Below are 16169 nucleotides of genomic sequence, written 5' to 3'. Positions count from 1 at the left end.
ATTAGGGAATCTAATTATGCTCCTGTCGGTGCCTAAATACTTCTTGCTGTAATATCGGCCAGACTGGAGTGCTTTCACTGTTTATTCTTCTGAACGACATGGGCAGTAAAAGCGCGAGTGACCTATTTACAACTCACACTGCTGACATTTTCTTCGCTTCTCTGCCCAAGTGTACGCCACAACCGATTGTAATAAACAAAAAACTAACAAAACTTAGAAGTATGGAAACATAAATAAATGTACACACTTTCCTTGGAGAAGAAGATTGGTTCAGCTATTGCTCCATCACCAAAGAGCACAAGATGAGGCACCCAAATACAATTCAATAAATAAATATAAGGTGTCAAACAAAACCAGTTTTTAATACAAGACATACGCTTTCTCAAAGATTACGTAAAGTCTAAAACATTGCTACATGAGTTGTATGAAATAAACATAGATATGAATCTGAGCAACGAGAGCAATGCTATGAATCTGGTTTTGTTTGACATTTTTTGCACGACGCTCGGAATGTAACGGTCATCTTAATCCGACTAGCGGGACCCTTCAGCCTGACCCCCGTTATGATTTAATAACACACTGTATACATAACTGAATAGTAAATAAGAGGAGGATGTATTCCTAGGAGGCTTTTAAAACGCGAAATCAAAGGCCAGTTAAAAAAAATTGCAGAATTGACTAGTCAAAATATGTAGACTTTTAGTACAATAATCATTATTCTAATATCATTCTATTATATTCTAATCTCACTGATTGATACAAATGTTGTAACCCCACCTAAATAATAGCATTTAATATAATTCTACTGTAGGTGTGTGTGTCACTGATCTCGTCTTAAACGGCTGGACCGATGTGAAGAAATTTATACGCCCTGGATGGCTTAGATTCACAAATCAGCCCGGCAGATAGCGCTGCAGTTGGTACATGAAAGTAGTTTGTTTTATATCCTAATCGCTTAAAATATCTTGCAGGACAATGTCTGTCGGGTCCTCTAGCCTTATATATAATTTTACTTATATATTTTTTACGACTTGCCGTGTACAGTATTTAATAGTGAGATATTCCTTCTCTTCTTTTCCTAAACTTAGCTTATAAAGTCTTTAAAACAAACAGATTCATTTAACTACTTTATAATAGGTTAGATAACTCAGCAATGTCTTGATTTTTTAATTCAAATTACACGTTCAACTGAAAAGCACTTAGAAATATAAACATGAAAAACTATTTGTTTTATATAACCAACCTTTGCTCTTTGGAAATACCACACATAATATTTGCTAATTAGCTACGAAATATTTGCTTATTTATGAAATGTTCTTTATGAACAAATTTGAACGAGAAATCTTATAGAATCCATCATTCAGGCCTATAAATCTTATAGGCCTGAATGATGCATTGTATTAAAGTCCTCCAGCTTACTGACAGGAAGTAGATACGATTTCAAAGAGGCTTTGGTGCGTTAGGCATGCGTCATGGTTCATATGGTGCAAGAAATTTAAAAATATCCGTAGTTTTCAAGGCAATTTTTGCCGTTCATCACCGCTATGTGGAACCAGCTGCCCTCTGAAGTATTTCCGAACCTATTCGACTTAGGGTCCTTCAAGAAAAGAGCGTACCAATTTTTAAAAGGTCGGCAACGCATTGGCGAGCCCTCTGGCATTGAGAGTGTCCATTGGCGGCGATCACTTAACATCAGATGAGCCTCCTGCCCGTTTGCCCTTGTTTAAAAAAAAATGTGTATGGTCGCGTAAAAAAATTATCATCATCATCAAGGGTTATACAGCTCCTTGTGGGGCGTAGCCTCAAATACACTTCGCCATCGCAATCTATCCAGTGTTTCCCGCGTCCAATTTCGAACCCCTATTGTTTCGAGGTCATACCAACGCAGCCTCGGTCTACCGGGTTTACTCTTGCCACTGGGTTGTGAGTTCAGTAACCTTAGGGTTCTGTCGTTCGCCATTCGGTGCAGCCCTGTAATCTACACCCACGTATACCCTGGTAACTCCCAGCAACTTGAGCCTGTTACACACAAAATTTCTATAGTGGACGAATTAAAAGCACTGTTGATTATGCTCTACGGACCTTGTAACGTGCCTTCAGCATATATGCATTAATATAGACTAATTTTAATAAGGTGAAGATCATCATGACCTTTGTCTATGACATCATTATATCTAAGCTAGCACTTCCGAAGCGAATAATTTGTTGGTGACATAATCTTTGATAACCTACAACTAACAGGCTTGGTTTAACACTTTATTGATATAGCTGTTTAAAGGTCTCTGAGGAATGTATCATAGAAATTCATTTATTAATGCTTTTAATGATGATTATAGTACAATAGCTGACCCGGCAAACGTCGCTTTGCCATGTATATCATTTCCAGGAAAAAAAAATTAGTTTAATAAAAATAACCTATATCCTATAATAAAAAATAAGCGTTGATCGTAGAGGGGAAACAAAGCGTTGTATGTATTTTGTATGCTGTATTATAAAAAAATAAAAACAAAAGAAATTGTCTTAAAAAAAATGTTTTTGGGGTGAACACCCCTTATCACTTAGGGGGTTGAAAGATAGTAGCCAATTCTCAGAATTACTGAATATGCATAACAAAATTCATAAGCATCGGTCGAGCCGTTTCGGAGAAGTATGGGAACGAACATTGTGGCACGAGAATTTTATGTATAGTATATTATGAGTACGAATCCTCATATATATCTAAAATAAGTAAATAACGTAAGGAATGAGATTTTTGTGCCTAACTTAAAACAATTCACCCAAAATCAAATTCAAGATTTTCGGAAAATGTTATAAATTATTTGTTTTGAATAAACGTATTTGAGTATCACAAATTAAAAAAAAAACACACTTTACCATATTAAATAGATTCTTAAATTAAAATGTACTTAAACAAGTATAAAATTATTTTTTAAAGTGTAGTCACTGGCAGAGATTTTAATGCTGGTAGAATTTCCGTACGTAATAAATTTGACTATACTTCAAATAAAACAATTGTATGAAATGTCGGGTTCGTTTGACAATTATACAAGTGGGTCCAACCTACTTATTCAAATTGTAGCAATTGCTTAATTTATGTTATTACACGCCGCCTCTGCTGTATTTTGAGCAGTGACATATCTGTGTGGGCTAAACGAATACTCATAATAATTAATATATGTCATCATCTGTACTGGTTTTCATTCCAAAATTCAAATACTTTATGTCAAAAGTCACGCAAATATAAAATTAGTGAAATGGGAAATGGGTATCTGTGTTGCAGTGATCCATAAAGGTATTTCATAATCAGCTAACTTCTAGTGATGCTGATAATACTAATTTATTTGCCATCACGTTCGCGCATACAATGCCGTACAAATTTGTCTTAAAAGGTAAAATAGAAAAATTATATTATGAGTCATATCATTATAGTCAATACTTACATCATCACATTAAACATATATTATTACGTTATCAAATTAATATCATTTATAATGTTTCACGCAAATAATAATTAATAGAAAATACATGTTTTTCCGAAAGTAGTACATTAATATTATATATGGTACAGATTTCATACGAATATTATTCTCGAGTTCTCTTTTATATTATATTTTACCTAGTTCTAAAAGTACCGTTTTAAATTTGATGGTAAAATCTAGACCTTTTTTGTTTTCAAAATGATTCTATAAAACAAATTTGACCTGGATATAACTTAAGATTAGTATAAGTAGGTAACATATTATCGTTCTACTGTATATCTAGATCTTATTGTTAGTAATGGACCTTGTTCGTGCAACGATTTTAATTGAAGCTTGGTTCATTGTGTCATGATCTAAATTTGATGTGAATGTGTTACTTAGAACCTAGATCAAGGTTCTTTATATTTTGTTCCTTTTATACGTCGGTGTTTATAATGCTTAGATATTGTAAACGCGGCCGTACAGTACAAAGTATTGTTTCTATATGGGCTGTACAAAGTACCTAGTAATAGTTTACCGCGGATACTTTGGAATGTAGATAACGCGTAAAGCTGGTAATATGGTAAGCACTTCTCGCTAGTTCTTCTCGTCTTTTACGCCCTTGATTTAACTTATATGTAATATAAATTAGTTCAAATATGTTTTTACGTTTATAAGTGTACCATAGTTTAACTCTATACGCGTACAAACGCGTGCTCCCAGTGGTGCGTGAATGCTTAAAATACTGCTAAGCTCCGGTTTAGGAACTTACATCTTCTATTGATATACTGAGGGGTAAATTCGTCCAGCATCGCTGACTAATGCAATATATTTATTTATTATTTGTTGAAGTTTACCTCATCGTACATAGTAGTAAATCTACGGTATATGTAACTAACTATTTTTGATAACTCTTATCAAAAATGTTACACAATTTTGGTTAAAAAAAAATTATAAATATACAATTTAAAAAAATATAGATCTTACAAATAATCGACTTAAGTATCTACAAAAAAAGGTTAGAACTTTTCCTTAAAAAGTTATAAAAACTTGTTTCTTTGCAGTTGCCTTTCTGTCGCTGGATCGTTTATTCTAAACAATAAAACCAAAACACGCATGACTAATTCAAGAATATCAACAAACCGGTACATTCGAGAGAGTCATCAATTGTTCCCTGACAATGCTTATTGTTTCTAATCTCGACATTGTACGCTTTTCCCGACTCCATTGGTTATCATTTATATGATTGAACAATTTTAAAGATACAAGTACAAAGTGTGATCTCCATAACGGCGCGTTTGTCGAGTCGAGCTTTTTTTATTAACAACAGCAAACCATAAAGCCGGCGCTTGAGAGATTTAACTTAAATCGAGTGATGTGACCAAAGAGAATCCGTGGCCACTTGGACTTCTACTTCGTTGTGGATAAAACTAAAAGCATGAAAACAATGTATCTCACGATACTCACGATCTCACTCTAATTTAATGTAAAATTAAATAAGATTGTTTAGCGTGAAAAGTCACGTTTCTTTATTTAAACCAAAAATGATTTGTAATATTGATATGGTCACTATGATGTGTTGTTAGGTTACCTAATTACGTAATAACTTAAAACAGAAGGTAGGTAGGGACTGAATAATTAATAGACTTGGTATGACATGGCTCACTCTCTTTACGGTAGAAGAACTGTTTTTTTTTACAAATTATGTTTTTGATTGCATTAGATATTTATGAATAGGCTTTTTTTCTTATGTTGGGGAAACGCTAGCCTTCTGACAATGTGAGTGTCCATGGGCGGCGGTATCACTTAACATCAGGTGAGCCTCCTGCCCATTTGCCTCCGCTCCTATTACATAAAAAAAAACTTTTAAATAAAAACGTATTTATCATTTACGCAGTACGTATCAACGCAGTAGTAGCAGTGGTGTGATCGAATCCGCTTGGAAGACGTAGTTAGTATTTGCGTGTGCACGTAGTATATTGATCTAGTCTCAGTTGCATTTTAATAATATCTTGACTATATGCAAGCAAGATAACTTGTTTGACATTTCGAAACAGAACAAATGCGATTGAACAGACACATAAAAAACTATAACTAACCTTGAATAATTATTTTGAAATCAATTAAAATTATAGATATTTAAATTAAAAAAAGTCCACAAAAACACTAATTTCACTTGTCCTTGGTGTTATCTGTGGTATGTTTTGTTGCATTGCCTTTTGTCTAGTATAACTGTTACAAAATGCTCTATTTCTATGTTTGATTAATATATGGTTTACTAACGCTGAGGATATCCCTAAGAGGAATACATAAACTTTCTTGGCTTTGCCTATATTATTCGTGGATTGCCAACTCAACCAAATCCATACATAATTCTCCCAGACACGATCTTTAGCAATGCTTGACTTGTATGGAAATTTATAGTATTACTTTAATTTCACTAATAATATAGTTATTTCTTGGATTTGCTGTAAAAGTCATAAAAAAAAGTTGTTAATAGAAATAGATAGTAGTGTTTAATCATCCGGGTTAGCAATACCATACGTAAGCTATTTAATAATGATTATAAAAAAAATATAGTAACTCCGCATGATTAAGTAATGATGGTTATGAATTGTACAAAAGAATAACTTGTACACTTGTACTTATTTCCGCAAATAAATAGCAAATTCTCACAATGCAGCAAATAATCTTAAATAAAACGGAAAACAACGTAAAATGTTTCTTTTACCTTTTCACTTCTATAAAAGACTTTCAATCAATACAGATAATTAAATATCACTTATAACTTCTCAGAAGGTACGTACACAATACGTCTCCCACACAACTTCGCTTCGAAGCACTTTCACGCTGCCTTTGTTTGATATATTCAACGAATATTTGTTTTTTAAGTACGTTTCTAAGCAGGTTTGAATACGAATTAGAGATTCAATTGCAGCAATTTAGCTATTATATATATAATACTACTGGTATAATAATATTCATATTAAAAAATAATTAGCGTTCACTTCCGATATTTATTTGATTCAAAACTAGCTGCTCCTGCAAACTTCATTTCGCCTTATATGATTTTTAACGTATATGTTTTCCCGTTCAATTTTAGAATTTTTCTTCCTTTTCTAAGATGTAATGGATAATGGCATCGCTGACTTTTTCGTAGATATTGATGTCTTACATAAAACTGTACATCACTTTGCTCTATTGAATATACTCTATAATATCCGCAGCGTACAATATATAGGCATTTTTATTTGTATTTTTTTACACCTTGATTTACATTATTGGTTTTCTTATGGATCGATATTTTTTTTAATGTTCTATAGCCTATGTTCATCAGGGATAATGTAGGATTATAATGATGGAAGAATTATTTTTAATCGGCCAATAAACAAAGTTATATTAATAAAGAGGAAAGCTTCAAATCTTTCCTATTTATAATATTAGTGTAGATAAGTTTTGTGAACTTTGTCGTGTTGTGAACTTCCAATTAAGAAAATTATGTAGTCTATATCATTATTGCATTTACACTTGTGGCACGCTTGCGATGCCTTCATATTAGTTTTCTTTTTAATTTCTACTCTGTGGTCCAAACTTAGATACATATATAAATAATATTTCTGAATTCATGTAAACCTATTATAGTGTTAAGTGTTAACCGTTTCAATTTGATTTCAGCTCGATGTTAACAATGCAAAGGCTCTTTCTATATTCAGGGTCGTCTTTAAGGCCATTACAGTCATCGGCGCATCCGTTACTTTTTGCTATATCTTAATCCTTGACTACTTTCTACTTTAAACATTGAGGAATTTTACACGAACACTCCGTCCTAACACTGTAATATCAGAGTGCTTTTGTAGTGACTCATATATTGAGATAATCCTCTATTGTTTTTACTTATCTGAAAAATAAAGAATCTAGGAACTTCCCAAATTCAATAGTATTACTGACGTTCGCTTGTTCTGCTGTAAAACACTCTAAACTTCACATTTGTATTAACTAATTTTATTTATTTATTATTGCCTTAACATAGACGTCTTTATGAGCTATTTGTATACAGTTTACTTTAATGCTTATATTTTTAAAGTGCTAAATCTTTGTGTATATAACAAGTCTGAACAAAATTTGTCGACACCTTACGAAGTTTCAATTAAGTATAATACTAGTTGCAATCAAATGTGTGGTCTATGGAACGTATATAGGACTATTTACAGGTAATATATTCACAATCGATCAAATTTCACAATGAGATGTCGAGATAATGGGTGCCAATCAGACATACGTTTGTCTTGTTTAAACAACCCGTCAAAATAAACTATGATGGATCTTGCACTGCTGACGTTAGCGGTGACTAATGATTCCAGTTTTGGCAAATTTACGGATACGCGAGAATTCTTCGTATAAAGGTAAAGAGTATAAGAAGGATGTAGGGTCCAGTTTCGATCTAACAATAAGTTTGCACTATATAAGAACTCATATTTTTGTGATTAAATAATATAAAAATAGATGTTAAATGATATGTCTGTATAAAAAGAGAAACGACGTGGCAGTTAAGCGAACCCTTATTTCTTTATTTACAAAAATTAAAAAAAAATAGTGGTATAGTGGAGTCTGTTCTATGATCATTTGTCAATCTAATTGACAAGTAGGTGGTCTGTCTCCTGTGCCTGACATAGGCCATCGACTTTTTGGGTTTACGGCAAGCGGGTTCTCTGAATACATTTTCCACCAACGTTCGAACAAATGTTAAATGCGCATAAAACACCACTCATTGGTTCACAGCCAGATCGAACCTACGACCTCAGCAAAGACTGGCGCACCCTGAAGCCACTAGGCCAGTTATGCTGTGAGCATTCACAATAATTACATTCAATTTTAATTGGTGATTGATTAGATTAAATTAACAAAAAAGGTCCATCACAGCTGAGACCTCAAATCTTAAAACGGTTATCTTTCGGCACAGACTCAGAAGGGCGCCAAAAATGATTATATGTCAAAATTTAATATGTTTTACATGCAGGAGTCATACTTAGTTATTCACTATGTTTTAGTCGAAAATCAATCTATTTATCTGGGGTTTTCTTACATTTTTTATCTCCGTCTTCATGCGTCATAGAATTTATGTAACAGCAACTTAAATACATTTACATAATACGTCTATAATTCTGTTTAATTGAGATTTGTTATTGGTTTTATATATATGCATCCATATATTACAGCTACAGATTTTTTTAATTATACGACAAACAAAAATAAAGCGTTTAGCGTAAATAATTTTAATGACACCAACGCTTCCAAAATGAGAAAAGAAAACAAATAATCTTCCAATGTTACACGCAAAAGCTCGTATATTTAAGTTTTTGAAGTTATACTTTTTTTGGCGCGTTAAGGAAAAATGTTTTTTTATGTGATATTTGAATAAACTTTATTAAACTAGATAATGCGTTATAATAAAACTTTTCAATATATTGTAAGTGTAGTTTTTTCTACAAACGTAGAATAAGGCGAAAGATAAAAGATTTTTACGCCAAAGAAGTAACATCCAACGCGTGTACGTAAGTACACACATATTTTTTTTACGTTAAAAGCATCAAACACAATCAGTACATTATAGATAACCGTTATCGGACATGTATGTTTATCATTAATTTATTTTGGAGTGACTCAAAATGTTGTCAATTATTCCGGGAATGTCCATTACTCGTAATCGGCCTTTAAGCTTATGCATCTAATAATTAATCAAAGATGGAAATCTATTACGTTTGATATGTTATCAGATCTATGATATTGTATATTTAGATTATATAATTTAAAAGGAAAGTTTCAAATTAGTAAATTTCTAATAAAAAGGTTGTAGTTTTTTATAAAACAGGGTGCAAACGAGCTGAAGGCTCATCTGATTTAGTTAAGTGACACGCCGCTCATGGGCACTCGCGTGAGATTTGTAGTTTATTAAGAGTCGCAACGTCATTACTTGAAGGATTACGAAAGAAATACTATCGGCATCGGCAATACGCTTAAGGCTCATGATCTACGATGCATCTGATGAATATAAGTCCCTAAGGGTTTATTTATTATAGCAAGACTTTGATAAATTACTTTTGTACACCTAAATATAACAGAAACCTAAGCTATAAAGTCGCTTATACAATTAAGAATATTATTATTATTAGAACCATGATTTTCAAAGAAAACATCTGTGTAGAAAAGCGTGAAATCTATTATATATATAAAAAAGTCTTGTAGCATATACTAGTTATTGATCACGTCTATGTATTCTGGATCATTATAAGTAAAATAATATGTCTAGTTAACCAATCATTCCTTACTGTCAACTAATACTAACAGGAAGTCAGATCACGTTCGCCAGTTACATTTATATGTAGACGTCGTTCCATTCTATAACCATTCAAGAGTTTATTACTTATATGGTCATTGAATATGTCTTTAGGTTACGTATAATGGTCATACAAAGGACTGATTGTACTTTTCCTGACTGACATATTATGGTAAAAATGTTTAATAAGCAGTAACTTAAGCAAATGTGAAAAATAATGATTTTGTTTTTTCTAATTTTTATAACAGTTTCAGCTGTTGATAACATACTATGCTCATACAAGTACTAGGTACTGCTGTACTTATTAGTACTAAGTAGGGCCTAACTATGGTACAAAAATAATTTCGAACCCCCAGGGCCCATGCTGCATGGCCCATATTTAGACCCAGCCCCGCAGTCCCCGCGTCAAGCTCGATATCCTTGGCGCGGGCTTGTGTAAGCTCATTTTCACCTCATTTAAAAAAATGGTACAAAAATAATTTAGGAGAAATGTTAAGGAAATTAGTGGCGATCGTTATAAAGTTAAAAAGGCTTTGGCTGCTGTTTCGACCGGAAATATGTGAATCTGAATTTCCGGTTGGAAATATATAGTATTTACAATATTTTTAATCTATATAGTAATATTAATTACATAATGAGATGTTGATGTAAAATATAGTTGAATTTTTAAAAAATATGTTCTTACAAAATTAAACATAATAATATATGAAGCGTCCGTAAGCGCTTTTAGAATATAAGCAAACTTCTTAAACAATTTGTCATGCGTTAACATTACAAAAATGTTATAGTTAGTTTTAATATAAGAGGAATAAAGTAAAGAATAATGATTTTAATTTGCATTGACATGTAGCGATATATAAGCCTGTGGTCATCCGCGAATGAAAATATTTCTAAAAAATATAACTAATCAATAATGTTAGCAGCAGCCCGTAATCCAGAATCTTGATATTGTGATTACAATTCTTATCGTACCTACTGAGATTTATAGAATCAGTGTGACAGTAACTCTAAAACCATTGTAGTTGTTGTTTGTATATAGTTATTGTCAAAATATTAAGATATGATATTTTTATTTTTTAAATTTTGTATCAATGCACTTTTTAAACTAAATTTTAATCAAAATTAAAAGTTTTTATTTCAAATAGGCCTTTGCAGGCTCTTATGAAACGTCTAGTTGCATGGTTCCAAAAAGTGGGTCTCATGGAGAAGAACCGGCAAGAAACTCCATGGACACTCTTTTCAACAATGGTTTAGCTTACAAAGACTCGGTTACAATAGTAATAATCGGCTGAGAAGTTTATATAATGCAAGGTATACAGAGATTCTATACAATGCAAAAGAAAATTGAGTTTTTACTATTAGTGTAAAATGAGATACACACACTTGCACAGCGCAAGTTGCTAGGGAAGCCGCACATGCAGAGATGAATTAGCGCCATACATCTTTATCGTCAACATAGTCTTGGATTTTATAATACGCTTTTTTAATTAGGATTCCTTTGATGACGTTTTTGAACTTTTTAGTCGTAAGATCAGTTACACACTTCGGTAGCCTGTTGTAGAATCTGACACAATTCCCAAGAAACGATTTATTCGATTTTGTTAATCTGTATTTTGGGACTACTATTTTATGCTTATTCCTGGTATTTATAGAATGAATAACACTTTTGACAGTGAATTGATGCAAATTTTTACGAACAAACATGATATTCTCTAGAATGTAAAGGGAAGGCAACGTGAGTATATTAATTTCTTTAAATAATTCTCTCAGAGACTCGCGGGGGCCAAGATTGTAAATTGCACGAATTGCCCTTTTCTGGAGAATGAATATGGCATCTACGTCAGCCGCTGCGCCCCACAGTAGAATACCATAGGACATTATGCTATGAAAGTAAGCAATCGTTTTGCATGGGTATTATGTTTAGCTAATAGTTATCTTATATTCTGATTTGTAAAGTCTTGTATGTCACTATTAAAATTACCAAAACTGACTATCTGTAATGTGGTCTTTTAAATCTATATAAATAAAAATAATAGCAAAACTCTTAACGGTTGAACCAATTCGAGTAATATGTTTTTATATAATGATGATATATGCTGGAAAAGCAAAAGATCAGTCCCTATGGGGTAGCATAGCAAATATATTCCAAATGTTGGTATGTAGCTACTTAAATGGAAGGCTAAGTAAAAAAATACATATTAAGACGAAAAGAAGTTTGCGGGGGAATAAAAATGAGTACAAAATTGTTTATCCATTTATTAAATTTATATTGAAAGTTAAACCTGTAAAATCAGTGTCTTATTTATTTAAATAATAGCAATCTTACAGCTAACATACATATTATAAAACAAAACACTTATACAATACACAAAGCCGAAACAGATTACATAGAAAAACACCATATGTAACAGAAAGCAAGTAATTACATTAATGGACATAAATATATTTAAACTAAAGAAAACTGAAACAACAAATAATATATATATATATATATATATATATATATATATATATATATATATATATATATATATAGATCAGAGTCTTCCCGCCTCTTAAAATACTTCCTACATCTTCTTTGGTGAGGTCTTCTAAATCATATATGGTCAGAGTTTGATAAAAACACTTTATACTTGTCCCAGACTTTAAAACAGCCCTTTCCCAAACGTACGAGCCACGAAAATGATGGACATTTACATAATACTCATTATATAATGCGACCGTGTGAACTAATTAACATTAATTAGGGTCTTATCCAATTAAATCTTTTATCTTCGTTACAGTACAATTGTAAAAGAGCTGCTATATTTGGCAACACTGGAGGACCATCATAATTCTAGATACCTATTAAGATAAGTAGGCAATCTTGTTCGTTATGCAATTTGATGGTTTGACTTTTCACTCTACACTCAAAGACGTGACTTAAACAAAGTTTGTCTGCAGCTGTCAATATTGTATGATATTGTTGTTTCTTATACTAAATTAATTCCAATTAATATAAGTTATCCAAACCAAATGATTAAGATTACGCATGTTAAGTTAAATGTAAATAAATAAATTAGGGTTTTCAACTTTTCATTTATCTATAAATGAGATAAAATTTAAAATAAATATTTTGATCTTGTAAAGCGTTGTAGTCAATTTTTTAAAGTCTATTATTATAAAGTGTTTTTACGGAATAACCCGTTCTATAAATAAACTTATCTGAATTAAAAATAGTCCGTGATCGACAAGCAAGGATGTCGTAAAGAGAACACGTTAATATCATTGTTCTTTATCTGTGCTCAATCTGTCATCTATCAGCGTTATGTAAATTTATACATGACAACATCTATGTCTTCATGAATGTAGAAATGTTACAGATTCATTTAGAGATAGAGAAATGTGTTTTATAAAATTTTAAAAGGGATTTTTCAAACTTATATGATATTTATAGTCGTATTACAATTTAATTATTATAACACCTTATCTATTTTTTTTAAATTAAGACGAGATAATTCTGAGAAACACATAGAAACGCGAATGTTCAATGCAACCGTACTATTGACAACCTAAGACAAATTCTCTTTAATTGATTTGCCTTAAGTCTATATTATTAATAAGCTACGTCTCACAATAATTGTAATCTTGGTTGGATACATCGATAAGATGTCTTATTTAAATGCGTAGAAATAAGAGCAACGCTCAGTGTACATATTTCAGTCATACTTGTTTATACATTATTTCTGCTTTTAATGAGTCCTTACAATGTTGATATTGCCTCCAGCACCGTATTATATAAGTGAGTATTATTTCTTTGTATTTAGATTATTTAGACTTCATTATCTATGCCTTAAATCAATAATGGATTGAAACGATCGAATAATTCTTCATTATTAAAAATGTTAATATTTTTTTTAATTTTAAACAGATTCTTTGTCTATTGATAATTATGTTTAGATTTTTGTAGATTTCTTAATTTTTTATACTGGCTGACGGACAAACCATGCAGGCCAAGAAAGGAAAAAAAAAATTTTTATACAAGAACTGTATCCCGATTACAATATTTTTTTCTTGTTATGCGTGAATAAGTACTATTTGGTTCGGATTGTAACAGCTGACATCGAAACGGCATGTCCTAGACCAAATCGTCGACATGTTAGGCACAGAAGGTTGATGATTTTTATTTTTAATCATCATCAATTAAACTTCAAATTGAGATAAATAATCAAATCCATAGAATTACATAGCACTACTGGACTCTTATTTTTGACTGAAAAACGGTAATAATATAAATCTGTCCGATGAAACGTGCTAATTGCCAAGGCTTATTTATTACTTACAGTATATTAGCAAACAGGTATTCTTTAAATGTTTCAACTATTTGGACAAAAACAACCCTTTTAATCTACAAAACATTGGACTCATTAGCTAATTGTGTTTAGAGTACTTATCTTACATTTATCCGTAGTTAGTTTTGCTTAGTGCAGTGAATAGGGTGGACCTATGTAGAAAAATTGTGACAATGGTTGTTATATTGCGGTTTAGGCTTGCGAGAGACCTACTTTCGCGTCATACTGGTGAGTTAATTGTATACAATTCGTGAAACACCTTTTACTTTGCGTTTATCGAAGGAATTTTAATCGTTATGAACTAAATAGTGTTCTGCCCTAAACAGATAAAAGAACTGCATTTTTTAACACCAAAAACAAAACGTTTTTCGTAACTTGTGTAACAATACAATGAGTTTCGGTTAGTTAATTTCTCACATTAAAAGCTTTTATTATTAAGCCGCCTCGGTTAATTGTGTACCGCTTGATAGTCAATGAATGTTGTGAATTAAATGACATAACACATACATTTAAAAATCTTAAATACGAATATATCTTGTCAAGTCGAAACCACCGTCACCGTCACCCACAATTGGAGTTTAGAGTATACCGCATCGACGCGACGGGCTGAACATTAAATGTATGTTACGGAACAAAACGATGGCATTTTGTATAGGATTTATTTTTTCGTAAATTTATTAACGTTTTAATAGTCATTTTGCTATTTAGACGGAGAGAAGTACAACTAAAAAAACATGAAAATCGCTCGAATTGTTCTCGAGTTATAAATGTTTAAACGAACCCGACTTTTTTTGTACATTACAGATTATATGTAAGTAATATTAAGTATACAATCACACATACGTATGCAGACACAAATTTAGTTTATTACTATGGACAGTTCATGGTTTTTTCCATACATTTGGATTTTAATATAACCTTTTGGCTACATAATAAAAAAAAGTTTTAAACCGACCTCAAAAATAACATAAAGACGAGGTCATCAATTCGACGTGTAAACAATGTTTTGACAGTTACTCAAGCCATGATACTTTCTGTATGTGAAATCAATCGCGCTATAACCTTTATAGGTCTGGTCCTCAGATTTGTGTATCTGTTTCATGATCATTTGTTAATCTAATAGGCAAGTAGGTGATCAGCCTTCTGTGCCTAACGCACCCCTTCGACTCTTTGGGTCTAAGGCAAGCCGGTTTCCTCACAATGATTTCCTTTACCGTTCGAGCGAATGTTAAATGCACATAGAATGAAAGTCAGTTGGTGCACAGCCGGGGATCGAACCTACTACCTCAGGGCTGAGAGTCGTACGCTGACGCCACTAGGCCAACACTTTCTATATATAACTACGAATAAATAATCGCTTAATGTAAATATATATTTAGTTCCGATACAGAAATAGACTTCAAGTTGTGACGCCATACTCTTACTACATATAAACATCGATTCCCACGTGATGTTTCATTCATTAATATTTAGACTGAGTGACGTTGAAGCCTCCACGTGTTAATCATTTATAGTAAATATGTATCGGTTTGAAGGTCCATATTGAGGGGCGCAAATGGCTATCGACCGAAACGTTTATATTTAAGATTTTTTGCGCCCGGAATCAAAGCAGTTTCATATTGCAACAGTATTTTATATCAAATCAAAGAAATCAAGGATTTTGTACAATAGTATATGTTTATACGTTCAATGATTTTCTCTAAATGTAATACAAACAATAAATATAATATAATTTATACAACTGTTTAAATTTAATGTTGTTGTACAAAATAAACGAAAATAATTTTCAAACTAATGCATAAACTCTACCTAAAAAATTTGTTTGTGATCTCGCCTCTCTCGAACAAAGTGGAGGTTTATTTTTATCTTAAAATACCACGATAATTAGTAAGACAAATATTTTTACCTATGCCACTCATTTGGCAAGCCATTAGTCTAAAACTGAAAATAAAATGAACGAGTTATTAATAGAACGAAGATGTTGAATGAAGACACGTGAATTTGTGATATTTATGATTATGACGTCAGTGAAGTGAAGTGTTTACA

The 16169-nt window shown here is 31.9% G+C and overlaps 1 protein-coding gene across 2 annotated transcripts in view; it reads left to right on the top strand.

The window, feature by feature from the left end:
- Positions 1-16169, top strand: part of LOC123714226 (rho GTPase-activating protein conundrum) — a 79951-nt gene that overhangs the window by 45520 nt on the left and 18262 nt on the right. The window lies entirely within an intron of this gene.

The sequence above is a fragment of the Pieris brassicae genome, chromosome 9 (genome assembly GCF_905147105.1).
Source record: "Pieris brassicae chromosome 9, ilPieBrab1.1, whole genome shotgun sequence".
Lineage (NCBI taxonomy): Eukaryota > Metazoa > Arthropoda > Insecta > Lepidoptera > Pieridae > Pieris > Pieris brassicae.
This window is presented reverse-complemented; position numbering and strand designations above follow the sequence as displayed.